General features: G+C 41.2%; 1 protein-coding gene across 9 annotated transcripts in view; it reads left to right on the top strand.

The window, feature by feature from the left end:
- The window catches only part of NEO1 (neogenin 1), a 164,371-nt gene that overhangs the window by 1,002 nt on the left and 143,750 nt on the right, over positions 1 to 19,619 (top strand). The window lies entirely within an intron of this gene.

The raw sequence follows: 19,619 nt of genomic DNA, 5'->3' as shown, positions 1-19,619 counted from the left end.
TAATACCACAGAAGCCTCCTTAGCTTTTCAGCGATGTTATCTGCTCGTTATGCCAAATACTGGCTTTAAAAAGTAACTTCTTTATTTCCTTCTTGCCAGCAATAAGCTGCTAGGATGCTTGAAAGAAAATCTGGTCTTGAATGCTGAGTGCTGGGATTAAAAAAAAAAAAATACCCCCTGTAGGTTGATTGAATCCTGATATTTTAAGAGAGAAGTCTGTACAAGTGGAAGGAATATGGGAAAAACTGCTGGTCAAATGAATGTGTTTTAGCAACTTGTTAGCAAATTGGGAAAGTAAGAATGGTTAAATTCTGCCATTAAATGGTGTAATTGTTCTGTTTCAAATCACATTAGGCAGGATCTTCCACGGTGGTTCTCATCTTGGACACCACTGATGGAGCCATGTGAGCTGACTCCTGTTGACAGGGAATATTTCTATTTATTCTCTTACACAGTACAAGCTTTGCAGATTCCAGGTCTGAAGCAGATTTTTTTTTTCCTTTTGAAAAATATTGCAGTTTGACTCAAAAATCTGCAGAACATGTGTAACAGATAAGTTACTTTGTGATGTGTAAAATCTTGCCACGTGGTGATTCTTTTCTGATATTCCTGTTCTCCTGACAGCTCAGTAGCCTTATGGTTGTTTTAGTAGCTCTTTGCTAGTTTAAAATAATACTTTATGGTTTGAGGAAATCAACTTAGTAGTAGGTGAAGTTCTGTCTGTTGGAGCCAAATATGTGAATTAAGTCTGCAGAGTGGGGGTGATGTGCTGAAATGATATGGAATAAAACCTTCATTGGAGCTGTTTATCAGAGCAGGAATTTAGGAGTATCATTGTGGAAATCTTGGAAGTTCTGGTGAGCTCCTCCTCTTCTCCTCTCTTTCTATTGTGGAAGGTGCCTTTACCCTGTGTCCATGGATGTGTCCTGTGGGATTCTTGGGGAGGACCAGGAGCTGGGCTTTCCCTGTCTGAGGGTGTTTGTACCAGTTACTTAGAGGAAAGAGAGAAAGGCTCTCTTAGTTCTTTCTCTCAATTAAGAGGATGTGTAGTGGATGAAGTTCATTTTAATTCACACTATTTCCCATCTAATTGCTAGTAGTTTTTCTTAAATAGAGGATGTTCCATATACTTTTATATGGGCAGGTGCTCATAGGAGAGGGAGTTGGGTGCAGATGTTCCATGGCATGAAAGTTCTCCTGTTGGAGTTTAGATGTGAGGGGGGTAGTGCTGTCTTCTGTTCCATGCTCTGGATGAAGCTTGATCTCTTCAGGATGCTGGGAAGAGCCTCCTTAGGCTGACACTTGAGGGCTGGAGAGGCAGAGGAAACTGTTTGTAGGTCCAGGTGGAGCTTTAGCTGTGGGACCCACAGCTCTTCTTGTCAAGGCTGAAGTGCTGCTTGCTATATCCAGAACAGGGGGTTTTAGTGCAAAAAAAAAAAAAAAAACCTCATGCTGGCATTTTAGTGTGGGTAAAAGTGCCATAAATGAGCAGAAGTTGCAGATTTGGAAGCCCATATTCTTTGTGTGGAGTCATGTGTGTTGGAGGGACATTTGATCTTATTTAAAAATAGCTCATCATGGCTCTTTGAAGAAGAAAAGAGTGCAGCTGAATTATTTTAGTAGAAAACTGTATAACTTCATTTATTTGTGTATCTGCACACATTAGTGTGTTTTCCAGTGTAGTTGGTTGTTCTGCAGATAAGGTGAGATGAGCTGCTGGTTTTAGAATTGGGACAACATTTCACTTAGCTGAGGGAATAAAATCAAGAAGAAGCATCAAATTAAGCTAAATCCTGCCTCCTATAACTGTTTGTAACTGAATTGAGATAAGCATAAAAACTTGGATCTATACAGATTGCATTATTAGAAATAAAAATGAAACTAGTGTCACTTAATTTTTAATAGGAAAGCTCTGATACCCTGTATACACCATTAAGATTGCAAATGAGATTATTCAGAAGCAGAAAATTTGTTCTGTCTCTCCCTGGTATTCTTGAAGTCCTTGGAATCGATATGTATTTTGTTTTTAGAGGACAAACTGCTGGTTTGGGAAGTCCCAATGGATCAAAAATAGCAGTTGGTGGGCCTGGAGCTGCAGGAGGAGCCCTGAACTGAAGGGGTCTGTGAGCAGCAAGCTGGGAAGTGCATCCAGGTGCTGCTGCCAGGGATGCTCTTCCTGGGGAGTAATGGCGGGGGAGGGGGTATGGAAGGCTAAGGATGGCAGCACAGATCATCTGGGGACCCTAGAAACAGCAGGTTGTCATTTGTTTCTGTTTTGTGTGTGCTGCTTGATTATTTCTAATTATATCCCAAGTTAAAAATAGAGCAGAAATGTTCAGGTCTCGGTTACATCCCAAGTCAGTTAAGCACCGGTCTCCCTGCTGGATATTCCTGTTCCATATGGACAGGTTGCATATGGCTTTTGCACTGCATGTTTGTTAGTCATCTAAGAAAATGACTTGACTGGCTTATGAAGCTTTCCTAATAAAATAACACTTCAGTTTTAAAGTTGTCAGGTGTGTACACACCTGTGCCTAATGTTCATCACAGTGAAAAGCAGCAAACAAAAAGTGTCATTAAAAAAAAAGCTTGGCTCAGTTACCTTGTGCTAACTTATCAGTGTAAGTAAGGAAGTTACATATGGTAGATATTTCCTTATACAAATAAGAGTATTTGGTTGTTCCTGATGATAAAATGCCCTTGTGATTTACACGAGGTTAACCTTCAGCCAGAGATTGTCTGAAGACTCTGTAGGCACCTAACTGGAGTTTGTTGCATGGCCAAGAGAAGGAGAGTGATAATAAATGACTGAGGAAATGAAGTGGGGGTTTAGGAAAACTACACAAGGAGCAGTGCAATATGCTGCTTAAAGTTTTATAGCTTGAAAGCAGAACTTTAACTTGGGTAACATTAGCCTGAGTGTTCCAGGGGGTTTGAAAGTGAATTTTATTATCATCACCAGTTTCATGGAGATAATTTGGTGTGTAAAATGTGTACCAGTGTTTGTAGCCAACTTTTCTAAACATGCAGTGGTTTCATAGATGCAGGCTGTTTAAAGTCTCGCTTTGCATTGCCTGTGAGGAGGTATAACTGGAGTTGTTGCTAGTAACTAATTAGTGCTGGTTTCCCATGAGGAATCAACGCTGACGTTGGGATGTCACTTGATAGAAGGGAAACTCCACTTCTGTTTAGCTGGTTTGTAGGGGCCTCAGTGGCTGCAGGGCCAGACTGCAGCTCCCATGCTGGATTCAGAAGGGTTTTTTACCTTCCTCCGAGGGTTGTGGACTAGGCGTTCAGCCCCTGAGAGCTCCAAAGTCTTGGTGCAGCCTTTGGGAATGGCTATGGGGGCACAGGCCCGTGTTTGCTTCTCTGGTGTGCTAGACTGGGAGGGAAGAGCTGCCTCAAACACTGGGGTGCTGCTTGGATTGTCCTGCCAGAATACAGCTCTGGGTCTCCAATACTGAAATACAATGCCCGAGGCTATTGATTTTTTTAAAAAGGCAGAATAGTTCTTAATAGAGAAAATGCCTCAGCACAGTGGAAACAGTCATATTTTACTGATTGGGTGCTATTGATTTCGTCCTCCAGTGAAATTGCCAAGATGAAAGTGGTAATCCTGATTAATTCCATATAAATAGATAAGCCTGATTTGTATGTGTACAGTTGCAGGGTTCAGTAGGAAAACTGAAAGTCTGCTTTATGTGGTCTATTAGGTGCTTTAATTTCCAGAGTTTTTACCATTTAGTATTCATGCAGAGGAGCATCTTAATTTTACAGAGTAAGCCGACTATCAATTTATGGTAAATCCTTTTTGCATCAGTTAAAATACTTTTTTTTTTCTCATTAAAGCTGCCCTTACCAAAGGCAATGAAGGAATTGGAATATTCTGCTGCTAAAGTTTCTTGGGATTTTGGGTAATTCCCTGGGGTGTGTAACAACCACAAGCTGTTTGATTTGTGCAAAAAGAGAAGCGGTTTAATTTTAATGAAAAGTAATAAATTACTCTAAAGGATTTTTTTTTTTTTTTTACATCAGCACTAAACTTATAGCTCCACTTGTTGCTTCTGAATGTTTTGGGATTAGATGTATTAGTAGGAAAGAAATGACAGTTAAATCCATAATGGTGTTGTTCAGACAGGACTGCCCATCTTGGGAAGTCACCTGGGGTCCAAATACATAAACTAAGGTATTTTTTTATGGCATCACTGATTCTCATTGCCAGTCTCTGAACTTTTCTGGTTCAGCTTTGGGTTTGTTGTTATGATATGCCCAGGACTGAGTGTGGCATTTTGGGGAAGGAATGTACTGGTCATTCAGTCATGTAACAATGTTTTATTTTCCTATTCCTCTGACATTCTAGTTTTTTAGTTTTCCAGTGAGCAATCTTGTTTTAAGTTGATTTAGAAACAGTGAATTGTACAATAGACAGAGCTTTTCCCCCCCTCAAAATGTGCTGTTCTGCATGTGTTAGCTGTGAATTTTCTTCACTGTGGAGCTGTTTGTGCAGCTGGCTTGGTGCTGGTTACCACTGAAGAAATTCAGATGTTCTGCTTAGCCTGAACTTCTCCATTTGCACATTTTAATCTATTGATCTTCATTTCCTTAGTGCGTTGCAGAGGTTTTGGCTCATATGATGGACTGTTGCTGATGGTGTGGATTTTGATGATTCAGTTCTTTTGGGTCTCATCAAAGCATGGCAGCTTGGTGATAATTTTTGGTACCCTCTAGTCATACAGTTTTGTTTGGAGATCGTACAGAAGTGGAAAAGCTGTTTTGTGATTAAATTACCCACTAATTCATCTGTCTGCTCAAAGAATTTGTGCACTACTGTCTGTTGTATATAGATCAGATTTTAATTGTTATGTATATGGGCGTGAATCTTACTGTGTTTTTATTATGTTTTGTTTTGTTATTACCTTAAAACCCCATGGTTTTGTACTTCTGCCTGCTGATCTCTTAAAATTTCACTTTGTCTCTCCTAGTAGGCACCTATGTACTGATATCCTTTGGGGTTTCAGTGCTTCATCAGTATAGCTCTGTTGGACTTTGCCATCTGTTTGTTTTTTTAACTTTCTTTTTGGCTTAGAAGTTTGGGTAACTTGCAAGGGGTTTTAATTCTAGCTCATATATATGGAATCCAAGTATATTTTACCTTTGTTTTTGTCTGATGCCTGTCTTGGATGTCTTGAAGTTGTCAGGTTTTGTGACACTGGGTCAGAGCATGTGTCAGTAGCCAGCATGCTTGTCTGCCGTTATTATTACGATACTTTGATGAATTTATCTTGTTTGATGTGTTTTTAACTCATGACATGTGTCCAGTGTTGCTGCTGACCTCGGGGTGAGCAGCACAGAGCACGCTGTGTGTTGGGCAATCAGCAGGCTGAGGGCTGTACCAGTGTAGCCTCAGCTGCTGTTTCTTGCCTATTAACATACTTAAGTTAGACTTGATCTGGTTTTGAGGAGACATTGTGCTTATCTACAGCTTCCATTTATTTCATGTTCTGTGTGGAGTTTCCAGCCATTTAATGAGTGCTTTTCTGGGCAAGTTTTACTTTATTTGTTGTGTACTTTACGATGGTATTTTGAGCCATGGTAAATCTCAGTTTGTCTTCGTGTTTATCTTTCTGTATTTTAGAGTGTGTATTTATAACACAGCACTGCTCCCTACATTGCCTGGAAAGTAAAAGCTCCAGCTCTGATTGTGTTGGTTCCATTTCTCCCTCTTTCATCTTCCTTTTGGCAGAGCCACCTTTGTGTTACTGCCATCACTAACAGACTTGAGCACTTGGAGGCAGCTTCCAGGTTTTTTTCATTCCCTAGTTCTCAGTGTAATTGTCCCACAGCTTGCTTCCACTTGGACTGAGATGGAGACAAGCTTTCCTCTGTAGTTAATGAGCCTGAACATCTCCTCTTAACATGGCTCTGTGGTTCATGCATTGAAACCTTATAATGTAACTGCAGTGAGGAAGGGAGAGCCACAAATAGAGGTGTTTGGGTATTCCTTCTAAAAGTAGAACAGGCTGCCAAAAGTCACTTAAGTCATTAGACCTGTCATGACTTTTAAAATTGAGAAGTGGAGTCTAACTTGTCTTCAAAATTTTATGAGAGGTCACATTGCTTTAAAAAAATAATCAGAAGAATCACAGTGCCATTTAGGTTGGAAAAGCCCTGCAGGATCGAGTCTAATCATTTCTCCAGCAATGCCCAGTCTACCACTAAATCATGTCCCCAAGTGCCACACCCACATGTCTTTTAAATAACTGAAAAATTACTTGAAATGATGGCTGTTGTAGTGTTGTGCATAGCAGAGAGGAAAGCTGGGTGTTAACAAGAAGATGAAATATTTCCAAAAGTGATTTATAAAGCCAAATGTTCCTGTTTGAAAACAGGCAATGAAGGAAGTGTAAAAAACTGGAAATAAAGGAAAACTGCATCCAGAAACATATTTGCTATGGTAGGACACCTCAGCAGTTTGTAGTACGCTCCAGTGCCATTGGGATTGGAATTTTTAGTGGTGGGCTGTCAGTGCTCACCTTGCAGAAAATCCAGGTATTTTGTTATCGATTTGTGAGTCTCCCATTAGAAATGTGCTTGGCCAGATAGGAAAGACAGCCGAGATGAAGGCATAGCCAAGTGTTAATCCTATTTTGGTGTTTAGTTTCAATGCTTCAAGCTGGCAGTGCCACTGCAGTGAGGGGGTACTGTGCTCTTCTGTGGGCTTTCCTAAGTGTTTGTGGAGGATGTAGAGAACTGGATCAGATCCCTGCTCTTCTCATGCTGGCAGGAGGGAAAGGGTGACATGGGCACAGGGAACGCTGCCACTGCTTTTCTGGTGGGGGTAGGAATTGGCGTAGAATTGGAGTATGAAAAGCACTGTGAGCAAAATAACATTGTGTGTCTCATGTCACCATTTTAATCTTCCATATTAATATTAATATGTGTTTCAGCATATAGATTCCAGATCTATAGACTGAAATTTTCTCAGAAAGTGGGCACTGTTTATTAGCAAATTCATTGAGAAAGAAATGTTTCATAAAAGTTCATTTTCAGATTGGGTAATGAATTCTCAGTTCAGCTTTAATTACTGCTTTGGTTTGTAACTTTTTTTCCCACGCTGAAATTTCATTTGTTTGTCTGGTTCTGAAGTGGGAATAAAGCTACAGGTTTCATCTTAAAATGCTTAGCCTTGAGGAAGAAAAAATGCAAAACTGCCCAACAGGTTGTGGTTTCAGAAAAGGATGGAGGCCTGACAGCTCGGAATACACTCACTTGCAGAAGTCCAGAGGGAACCTCGATTAATGATGCTTGTCTTGTGTAGTGTATCATTTTTAACAGCTGTACTGTAGCTTTTTGGGGCCTGGACTTTCATAATCATCCCTGTATCAATAACGAAATCCTGTAAGGACAGCACTTCATGGAAACCTGGTTGGAAGCGTAAGAAAAATTTAAATGTCATAGGGTGTGACAATATGGTCATGGAGGGACATGGGAAGCACTCTTGACATTCAAACCAGGCCCCCAAGATGAGGAGAATGGCAGCCAATTGAATGGCTCAGGATGACATTGCTCAGTTTTTCTCAGGGAAAAATGAAGGTTGAAATGAAGTGCTGGAGCTGTGCACGTCTGGGGAGCTGAGGAGTGTGTACCTCAGGAGGTGGAAAACTGCTCCCTGCTTGCACTGGGCTCTGTTTGGCAGTGTTCTTGGTGGTTCTGCAGAGCAGATAAGAGACAGAATGTTTTGATTTGTCTTGGTTACCCCTTTTGACTGAAGGTAATGCAGAGGTAGAAATGATGGGGTTGATAGACCAACCTCTGGCAGCCCCTGTAAGGGTGCAGTGCTCTGTGCTTTATGGTGAAGGGACAGACAGTCCCAGGGATTCCACCTGAAATCACAGCAGTCTGTTCTTACTCATTTGCAACTGCAGATTTAATACATTTTATGGGACACTATTTTCATTAGCATTAAGAGCTCTTAGAGACTGCACCGCAGATTTTGGGTGGGACAGCCCTCCTTAATTTTCCCAAGTTACTTCCTTTTCTGGAATCTGACAAGGCTTGTCTTCTGTTTGAAGTGTAAAATAGCTTATTTATCCAAATCTTCACATGTTCTTGTTTGCTCATACCTACTCAGGTCTTCAGAGCCTTAATTTTAGGTTCTATAGTTCTTTTGTTGCTATGGATTCTTTTTACTTATCTCCTTATTTGAAGTTATGGTAGGTTTTGAAAAATACCTGGATAGTATGAGATAAGAGATGGTTGAGATACCTGCAGTGATTTGGTACCCAGCTTGTGTTGTGGTTTTATGTAACTTTTTGGAGATGTGGATGAAAGAAAACCCACGCAAACCATAGCTGCGGAAAATGGAGTGTCCTTTTGGCACAACTGGAAAACCTTGGCAGTTCCATTGAGTGTGGATTTGTGTTCTTCCTCTTTCAATGTGTTGTCTGTGAGTGCAGATATATAGAATTTCTTGTAGGTGATGTAAATATTGTAGGTCTGCTCTAAACTGAGGGGCCAGAATCTGCAAGGCAACACCACAGCATGTGAATAGAGGTTTTTGTATTTCACATCTGAGACTTTTGGAAGGGAGAATTGACTCCTGAATATGGAAAGAGGAGAACCAAGCATCAGATGTACCCAGAGCAGGATCCAGTACACTCCACATTCTAGGCAGTGCTAGTTAAAGGCTTTTCCTAGTTCAGCTCAATTGGAGTCTCATGTGCTCATGGTAACAGCATGAATGGCCCCAAATCTGAAGTGTTGGTTTTCTAAAGTAACATTTTCCAGTTGTTTTCTTTGCTGTTGTTGCCAGTTTTTCAGTTCACTGAGGAAATCAGTCTAAATGGAAAAAGCCAGCATTCACAGGAGCTGAAAATCTATCTGTGCTAGATCTGATCTCTGTGTGCAATTTGGTTTGTGCTGTTTGTTGTTCACTCTGGAACTTCCTGTGGAGGCACCACTGCTCAGGTCTCCTTAGCGGAGCTTGAGCCTGTGCCTTGGGGTTTCATCTTTGCTTTCACATTCATCCTGGGCAGACTTTATGGCTTTAGCATTTTCAAGCATGTCCTTTACTGATTTATTGAAATAAGGACCTGTAAGAAGTGGATTTTTGCCTTTACTTTTGTCTCGTGTGATGTTAAAGAAATATTTTCTCCAAGTTTAGCCCATTCAAGACATTCTTGTTTCTTCAAAAGGCTTTGAAAGGTTATCAAGTGCTTGTTTCTGTTATTACAGATAAATATATGGAGCATATAGATTGCTTAAATCTAATTTAGCTCCTGTCATGTGAGCAACTTCATCATTCTTAACTTGTGTGCTGAAGGCCTTTTGGTTTTTGTGTGTGAGCATGATGAGCAGAGGTGATGGTGTTCATTTAAAAAAATAAAATAATAACTGGCCTATGTCGGTTGTGCCTCACTGGTGGTACTGAGAGCCTTGTGGAATCATTTCCAAATGCAAATCATTACTAAAGCTGGGTTCACTGCCCCTCTTGACTGTGATTCTCTTGGGATGCAAAGCTGGATTGGATTGGTGAACTGAAGGTCAAATCACAACACGTTGAGTGTTATCTATGTTACTGGCATCTGATTTCTTGTAACTTGTGCAGACTTTCAGTGTAGGAAGTGGATGGTAGGTTGAGTTGAGGCTTTATATCAGTAACCCAAAGATTGAAAATTTATTTGGGTGACTCTTGTCGTACAACAAAACCTAGAAGTGGTTTTGTGTTACAAAGTTTTAAGTACCTTTCAGGCACTGGTGGAGTGGGGCCAGTCTGTTACCTTGTAGCCAGGGAACTATCCTGTTTGTTACTGCTAGTTTTCTTAAAACTTTCTCATAAGTGGTTTCAGAAACAGGACTTCATCTTCTTTCAGGGCTATCCCGGGGTGCTGTGTGGGTAAGGAGCCATTACCCATCCTCTGCAAAGGAGCAGGAATATTTCTGTTTTCAGGAAGCTGTTACAGCTTTTTAGGTAGAGCTTTGGAATTCTGCTAACAAGAACGCTGTTTGCTTTATTGCCTGGAAAATTCCTCTTCAGACAGTTTTCCTAGAGATTGATAGGCAGGTGTTAGATGCTGACCAAACTGAGTATCACTGTAAAAGCAGAGCCACATTTAATTCATTCTTCAGCCTTTAATGATAATAACAGTTACATTTGTGCAGACTTACAGCAGTTGGTATCAGAAACATCCATACTCCTGCTGTAATTGCTTCTACACCCTTGCAAGGCTGTAACACAGCCTTCAGTAGTTGCCGTGCAGATGTAATTTCATTTTGAGGTGCCATTTCCTAAATGCTTTTAGAATAAAAAAATGTAATACTTGTTTCCAAGCCTTCTGATCTGCATGTGAAGGGAAAGATGGATTGAGGAATGTAACTGGAATGGTCTCTGCAGGTGCGTTACTGCTCACTGTGAATGAGGCCGGGTAATTAAAGAGTGAGCTTGAATAAACCAGTAGGCAAAAACCAACTTTTAAACCTCCCAAACCCTTTAGTTTATGTAACTGCAACTGCCCTGCATTTTTGTATACCAATGAGTGCACACGTGATTCAAAACCTGATTAAGACGGTATAAATATTTGACAAAAATAGCTCATAAATGCTATCTTTGAGCAGGCTTTTGATGCAGGAAAGGAGCAGCTGGACAAATTTGCATTTACAAGTCATTTACCTTAGGAGAAAGCTCAAGTTCAGTACCTTATCACAAAGGCATCGCACGTTAATTATTTATCATGTGCTTTGATGCTGGGTCCTTGCTTTAATAAACCGTTCTGGGGGAGGTGGCTGCTGCTCCTTTTAGCTCAGCTCCTCCCTTCCCTCCGGGTAAACCCTGCAGTGCTTTTCCTCAGAGTTTGCCTTCCAAGTTGCTGCTAAGTTGGATTTCACAACTTTTTGTTAAAATTAGAAACGTTTCTGTGATATGTATTTAATTGCGGTGGCTCTGTCATCCCTATGTCTAACTTCGTAAACTCTATAAAGATAGAACTGGACCTGATTTAATTTCTCTCTTTTACATATGGTTTTGCACTTTCAAACTTTGCTTTACAGAAAATGATCAATAAAAAATGTTTATCATGGAAGTCTGATTAGAGCTGTCTGTGCCATCTGTACTTGGTTTAAAAGTAGAAATTTGGTGGTCTCAACAGAGAAAATGTAGACTGCTCTGGTCAATAGGACAGTCATTTCAAGCTTGTAAATTCTTGAGAAACTGCTGCTAACTTGGAGATCGTTTTGAGCGCGACTGTAACACCGTATAAGAGCTTTCTGAAGTTGCTTAATGATTTTTGGAGTACAAAAATAAAGATTTTTCTTAGACAGTACTTCTGGAATGTGGACATCTTTTGTCATCCACAAGCTAAACTTAAATAGCAATTAGGAAACTGTAAGTCTTGTAGTTAAAATCCGTGTTGGAGTTTTAATCAGAAATTCTCTGTATAGATCTGTTTTCTGGTGGCTTTTGTTTTCAACCCTAGAAAAACCCTGTATTTCCCTTTGCATCCCCCAGCTCAGTGTCTTTGGCAAGGTGTATGAGATGGATAATATACACACGGTCATGGGATTGTTTATGTTGGAAAAGTCCTTCGGATCGTTGAGTCCAGCTATTCCCCCAGCCGTGCCGAGGCCACCACCGACCCATGTCCCCAAGTGCCACATGCACACAGATTCTAAATCCCTTTGAGGATGGGGACTGCCCCACTGCCCTGTGCAGGGCGGGACAGCCCTTAAGTGATTTTCCCTAAAATCCAACTGCAACCTCCCCTGGAGCAACTGGAGGCCGTTTCCTGGTGTCCCTAGGGATACCCGCCCTGGCCTCCTGTCAGGGACTTGTAGAGGACAATAAGGTGCCCCCTGAGCCTCCTTTTCCAGGTTTTGTGTCTGGCTGTTGATCCCCGGGGCTCTGTGAGGGTGCTGGAGCTGTCGGGCTCCTGGGAACTGGTGTGGGGAGGGGACAGTACTCTCCCTCCACCCCAGAATTGGTAAGGATCACAGTGTATGCTCTTTCTAGCTGTCAGCAATTAGCTTTTCAAGTAAACATTGAAAGGATTTTTAAAGATGTGAAAAGGAGTATAATTAAGGAGAATGTTACTACCTTAATGTGGCCTGGAAGCCACACTGGGATCGAATAATTTTATTTAAATATATTTACTTGGCAAAGGACGTGAATGCAGAATCTAACCCTGAATGCTGTAGTGAATGCCTCCTTCTTCAGGACCGTTTTCTTTGTTAGCCTGGTGATTGGAGCCTTTCTTATTGTAGGAAAAATATTCTTCCTTTCTTAATTTTTTCTTAAAGCACTTTAACCCTTGAGCACTCTGTATGAAGTTGAATAGGAGAAGAATAGAGTAACTGGTCGTGCCTGTGCCCGCGATGGAAATAGGAAGAGATGTTTTGCTTTCTAATTTTGCTTATTCTCGTGTTTTTTTTTCCCTTAGTGTAAGTGCCAGAGCAGGAGTCTGCCCTCCTTAATGAACACTTCCAAACGCTGGCTGCATCCCGCAAGAATGTGAAAGTACCAGCGAATTTTTAGAGGTCTTAATTTATCAGAGGCTCAACCCCCACCGTTAGCGGCTGTAATTGAGGGTCATTCCCAGCACTGTGACCCCCTCCCCACCAAAGCCATCGGTGCCTTTCGTGGGCTGGGGATGTTCGCGAGCCGCTCTCTTCCCAAGGGCTGCTCTAATCCTCTTGGGGATATTTTCATTGCCTGACAGAGCAGAGGAATGTCTGAGGCCGCCGCAGGGGGCTGGGGAGAGCTCTTGGCCATCAACGGAGCGGGCTCCAGCCGTGCCGGGAGCGGCTCTCCTGCCCTGGAAGCGCGGCCGGAGCCCGGCACATTGTCCTGACCGGGAGGAGGAGTAACCCATGCCCGGCATCGCACACTTGCGGCGCGGGTAGAGATGAGGGTGGATTGCTGCAGCTTGCTTTGCCTTTCTGTAACGCTGGCCACAAAGGACCACCGTTACCACCTTCACCTGTAGCGACTCTTGCCCTGCCCTCCCATGCCAGCCCTGGCTGGTGGGAGTACCAAACCCACAAGTTTTCAGTCTGGTAAATTCTAAAAAGACTGAGAACTCAAACTACTGCTTCCAGCGTGGCTGTCAGAGACAAAGCTTTTCCCAGTGCATTGTGGCAGCTTTTCTACGTGGTTATTGTTCTTAATGCACACTTGCACTGGGAAACGTTTGCAAGGGAAAAGCTGTTTTGTAGATCCATATAGAGAAATAAATCCTGATTCTTACATACTGGGGGAGAAAATATATACTATGAGAGCTAAGTGGTTTTTTTTACCCCAAAGTCAAGTGCAGAAAAGCCTTGAAGATGTAAATATGTTCAAGTTATATTTTGGTCAACACAATTGATTTTGCACACGACTTGCATCAAAAAAAAAAATTTTCATATTTCTGAGGCTAAACAGTTACAATATTATTCTGAAACATTGCAAAATGCTGTGTTGTACACAAGTTACAAGGGAATGCACCTGCTTATACTTGATGTTGTTTATCCAACCCTTAGTCAATGTTGTAGCTCTTTGATATAGCCTTTGCTTGAAGAGTGTTCTGAATTTTGCTGTTAGATGTTAATGATGCCAATATTAAGTCAATTCTTTCTGAGTACCTAATCAATATACAGAATTATTTTTTTATGTGCCAAAAATTGATTTGAACACTACTTTTCTGTCTCTAGCTTTCCTGGGTTCTCAGATCATTATTATGAGAAACAGGTACAAAAATGGCTTTTACACGGGTATTAGTTTTGTGGCATGGTACAGATCTGACAAAGGAATTAAACTTATTAAATGTATAGTCATTGCAAGGATTTTTCATTTGGGCTAGGCAATCTAGTTTTTAATATATTAAAGCAGGAGGTTTGTGGGAATAGGGCACAGCAAACTGCCTGGTGTCTTGAAAGCTTCACAGAAAACTCTGTAATTATGGTCACTAACTTAGAAGAAAACAACCTGTGAATTTGACTCGACAGCTTCTGTCAGACACAGATGTCACAAAAATGTCGAGGTCCTTGTTTTGGTACATTTGCTGGGCCTCTGTTGTCCATCCAGAAATCTCCAAGGCATCAAAACTTTAGGGTCCTTCTTTAAATGGCATCAGGTAGAGACAGAGGGTACCATACATACACATTTGTGCTGCTAAATTTAGAATAAACCCTCACATTAGCTCAGAGACTCGTATCAAACCAGTTTAAAACCAGACTTGTCTGTTGCTGTGAGGTAGCCCAGGTGAGCTCACCTGGTGGGTTGCAGCCTGTCTCCAGTCGCTATTTTTGGGGTTGCTATGCTGTTTGTTTTGCAGAAAACTGGAAATTAAAATGAGATGTCAGTCTTTTCATAACTGTTCTCATATGGAAGGAAATCGACTTGGCTTGTTATTCTGACAAGTGGATTTTATTGTAATGTGTTGGTGCACTGTTGTTTTGTGCACATTATACCATTCTTATGCATATAGTCTGGTCACATAATAGTTTATTCATCACTAAAATTGTTCTGGAAAGTGCGGAGCTACCAGCAATTGTCACTTCCCGGAGTCTTTCTGAATGGCTTGAAATCACTCTGAACTCTTGAACTGTCTTTTCTTAACCTTATCACTTGAGAAATCAGCACAGTTTGGGTGCAGAGAATACACAATACTTCATCCTTTCAGTCCCCCAGTTTTACTTTCATGGAAATCAAAATACGAAATTCCAAAGCCAAGTATTCCCACGTGACCGTGGGGTGTAAGGTGACCTTCTTGGCTCTGGTCCCAGTCCAGGAATGTATCGTTTCTTTGAGTTAGACTTTGAAACAGGTATTACTTTACAATTTAATTGGCTGCATACATCTCAAAAAGGATATAAACCAGTGGGTTTTTCCACTATGGAGACATAAAGGCTTGTTTCACGGGAGAGGAGGCATAAACAAGCTGGTACAAGGAGCCCTGTATGAACTGAGCTATACTGTATACTTCAGGGGGAAAAAAAGTCAGAATTTTTTTTTTGCCTTGTGGGTTTTGGCAGTGTAAAACAAAACAGTCAGTGTTCTCTTATAAAGCTGAAGAATTCTTTTATATCTTGAAAACATATTTAAAGACCACCCCCCCCCACCACGTCTTTGTGGATCTCTGCAGATGTTGTTCAGCCTTAATTATGCTGGAGGTTCTTCCTCAGTGTGGTCACTGCCGTGTTCGGTGCATAGTGGTGACAATTTCAGAGCTGGGGCAACAACCAGCTGCTTTGAAACCAAAGGCCACTGCCAATTAGAGACAAGAAAAAAGAGAAATTCAGAACATTTTGAGCAGCAAAACTTTGGTTTTGGAGTTTTTTTCCTTTTCTCTTTTTTAATAACTGAAAGTGATCTAATTAGTGTCTGTAGCTGTGTCTGAAAGGCTTTTGCTGACCTATATTCAGACCCCTTTCATCAGCTCCTGTGTGGGGAAGATCTCAGTAGCAGTTATTTAGCAGTAAGGAGCCAGACGTTGCAGGGAGGATGGGTAAGCCTCTTAGTTCTTTGAATCTTGTTTTGCTAGTTGTTTGTTCATTCCTGACTTCAATATTTGTGGCTTATCTGCAATTTTAATCTGACTTTACTGTTTTGACCCTTCCTTCTTTGTAATCTGTGGCTTTTAATGTCTAAAAGGTCCTAAATATTTGATCTAAATAAGACCTAATTCCCCTTCTGAAGGAATAAATCACTTTAAAAGTGGCAGAAAGAGAAACCATATGCAGGGAAAATGTAGTTTGAGGGGAAAGACAGAGCATGCAAGCAGACCCAATCAATTACTGAGGCTTGGCACTAATGTTCCCTCTGCTCCCCACTCAGCCACTTGCAGGCTTCTGGTGCAACTTTGGGACTTTCCATTAATCTGTTTAATGCTGAGAGCTCTGGGCACAGAGCTTGGCCTGGCTTTTTCTGTACATCTCCTTTTGTCCTGCCTGCCCCTATCCTGGGTGCTCCAAGTTGTGCTCCAGGTGCGCTCGGTGTGCTTGTTCCTGTGGCAGCTGCACTGGGGTTTGCTCTGGGATTATTTGGAGCAGAGGACAGGGATCTATCTCAGTTAGTTCCTCTGTGGTTCAGAATTCCGAGTAGGATGTCAAGGTAAAGTGTGTCCTTCCTAATGCTGATTTAGCAGAGTCTTCCTGCTCTCCACGTTTCACCAAAGAGAATTTGTTAAAGTTGATGATGAAACCACCACATCTGAGTTATTCAGAAATTGGACTAGAGGATAATCTTTTTCCTCTGAACTCCTCAGGGTTGCAGCACTTGACATCTTCAAAGCTCCTTAACAAAGATGATAAGCAGCCTTCGTCTCGGGGCTGAGTTCATCAAACTGATAAACACCCAAAGGAGACGGCAGGTTTGGGTAACATCCATGGCAAAACAGCTCCTAGTTATTTGCTGGAAGAAAGACTTTTAGTCATGAGGTTTTTCACTTGAGGATTTGGTTGCCAAGAAAAAGTTGGAAAAAAAGTACTAGAAATTATCACTGTTCTCTCATTTTACAAAATGTAATTTTCAAGCAATTCCTGACCTATTAGCTCCTGGAAATTTTGTTTAATCTTATCTGAATATTTACTGGCCAAGTAGTTAAAATATTATTTAAACACAGGCTATCATTTATAGCTGATTTTTTTTTTAATAAAAGCTAAATATTTAAAGTTGAGCCTGCTTTAAAGTCAACATTTATATTAATGCATAACTAAATATTCTGGCAGTACAAGCCTGACATTTAAAAGAAATTCATATGAGTAGCAAGGGGGAAGTCACTGGATAAGCACTGGCAGTTGAGTTTAAGTAGTAGCTGGATTCTGACAGACATCAGGCTTTATGCTACTGTGAGGAAAGTTCAGTGGATACTTCATTCAACCTTAAAATATTCATCAGGAACAGGAAAATCAGGGCAACTGTGTCTTCTGCTCCAGTCTGGGAGTGAAGAGGAGCGTGTGGGAAGTGGAGATCACAGCAGCTCACCATCAAAGCTCTGCAGCTCCCAACCAGAGAGGCTTTTGTTCAACACATCTCACATCTGCACAACACAGCAAAACTGGGAGTCAGGAGCCTTTAATATGTGCTGTTTAAAAAGACTCAAACAACACCCAAACAACTTCTCCCTGTGTTTATAGCATTCCAGTTAATTCTCCAGAAAAGCAGCTTGACACTGGTATTAAGTAATTTTATGTCATAAATATTTCTTTTGAATGTAATAACATGTGAAAAGTAGTACAGATGGGTTTAAAGCAGTCTGATGTACATAAAATATCTTTCTTGCTCCAAACATTAAGGTTTGGTGCTGTGTTTATGGGCTATCTTGAAAATTATCAGCCTGGCTTTGAGGGGAGGAGCTTTGTAATAATAGAGTGATGATTTTTAGAACAATCAGAGGATGGGATGACCCAATAAAACTGTTTTCTTGTTTTTTTCAGAGTAGCAGTATTAACAGATTGATCCAAATAGATCAATTCTTTAGTCTGACTAAGCATTGAAAGGCCACCATCTGTGAAATCCTCGCTTTGAAGTCCTGGTTATCTAATTGTTTTACTTTCAGGTGTAGCACTTCTGTGGAAAAGAAGTCTGATGGAATTTTAGTAAGTAACTGATACATTATACAATAAGATCAGTTACAGGTAAAATTGTGTCATGTGAAAACAAAACAAAAAGGGTCTGTTACATGTGCAGACACATGGCTGTTTTGGACTTGTGTTATGTGTGCAGACACATGGCTGATTTGGCCTTGAAGATGAGGGAAAACCAGGGGTTTGGAGCATGAAGCATTGGGTTAAATATGTCATGAAGGAAATCCTTCTCCCCAGAATGACTGGGGTGATTTGCTCCATGTTACCTTTCTCCTTTCAGACTTGTTCCCCAGCCTGTTTCTCCATTTGTGATCGGGTGCCCTGCTGCTTTCAGACAAATCAAAAAAAGCCCAACACACTGGGCATTACCTGACTAGTTTGTTCCTTTTCTCCTCTTTGGAGTGAGAGGTTTGGCCAAAAGAAAAACCCATTGTTAGGGAGCCAGGAATGGGTCTGTGTGTGCTGTAGGAATGTGCTTTAGTATTCTTGGACAGCTTGCCTCTCAACAAGAATTGTTGGTGTTGGAGCTGCAAAGACTGAATCAGCTTCCTGAGGGGAAGCAATTGTAAAATATCCAGGAAGTTGTTGGGAAACGTGAACTTCTGCTCCTGCCTGCTTGCTCTGGAGTGCTCAGCTCTCAATAGCAGCAGCCACACAGCTCAGGAAAATGGAGCTGTTTGGTTGGGTAGCAAATGCTGTAAAAGTGTATAATCAGTCTGTCCTCCTGCCTTACGATTGTGTAGACAAGAAATAATTTTTTTGCATTTGAGTGTGTACGTTTTCAAATTTGAGCAAGTTTGAGTTCAGATTTTTCCTAAGCCTTGGTAACATAAAATATTGTCTCTCGAATTTCAGAAAGTTTGTGAAGAGAACTGAAAGGCTTGAAAAATTCTCAGGGCTGAAAGAAAAACATTGACGTGAACTGTAATGTATATTTTGTGGCAGTGCTTTCCCCATTTGACAGGTGAAAGTTAAGTTGAGCTGTCTCAGGTGGTTTCAGACTTGCTGTCCCTCAGGATTTCCCTCAGGAAATGAGGTGCTCGACCCCCATGTCAGCACTGACCACCTTGTGCCCTTGCCCTGGGCACTGCTGCTAGGGAGCTGTGGGAGCGTGGGCACATTTCAAAGTGCAGCTTTCAGTGTTCCTGTTCTTTGCCCTCTGTAACACAGCTCTGTGAGGAAGGAGGGAAGTAATTAATAATTCTACAAGCCATGGAATGAATCCTTTTTGAACATTTATAATTAACATTGAAATATTCTGTGGATATTTTCATGGTCTAAAAAGTGACTTTGTGGCCATCTTAATCTTGAGAGCAGCAAATCCTTCCTTGATTTGTTTCAGTTTTTATTAATTTATGGGAATTCTTTGAAATGATCTTTGTCAAATCTGCTCAAGATTTGCAAATAGACTTGGAGTTTCTGCAAGGGGTGACTGTGTGCTCATATATAACATAAATGTACATAATGAACATACTTATGTACACAATAAACCTTTTTTTACTTAAAAGCAGCAGCAATATTGACAGCAGCAGCAACAAATATGGCTGTTTGGTGGACAGAAGGATTTTGGACTTGCTGTTTCCATCTCTGACATGCAGACTGTTTTCACTGCTTAGCTAAATTACAGTTTGAGCATAGATTTTTTGGGGTTCTTCTTTTAGCCTTGGCCTCTCAGTGGGTTTGGACATTTTTAACAGCTTGTAGAATGAGTTAGCAAATCTCAGTGCTGTTCTGTGCGGTCTCACAGTAGCTGTCCTTGCCTGCTGGAACTGGACTAATTGGGGTCTGATTAAACTGATTTACTTCTGAAGAGAACAGAAGTCTAAGTACATCACTAATGAACTCTAAAAGGTCATTTAATTTGTTTCTTTTCCTTCCTTCTGTGCATTTTCCTGTATAAACTGGAAACTGCAGGACTTGCAGTGGGGTATTTTTGGGCAGCAGCAAATTCAGTGGTAGCCAAACTTCTAAAGCTTTCAGGCACACGGCAGCGTAAGTGGTGGTTAAGCTTGAATGTGCAGGGTTGATCTCATCCTCCCTGCCCCTCTCACGGGTTAGGA

Source organism: Vidua chalybeata, chromosome 13 (assembly GCF_026979565.1).
Source record: "Vidua chalybeata isolate OUT-0048 chromosome 13, bVidCha1 merged haplotype, whole genome shotgun sequence".
NCBI lineage: Eukaryota > Metazoa > Chordata > Aves > Passeriformes > Viduidae > Vidua > Vidua chalybeata.
This window is presented reverse-complemented; position numbering and strand designations above follow the sequence as displayed.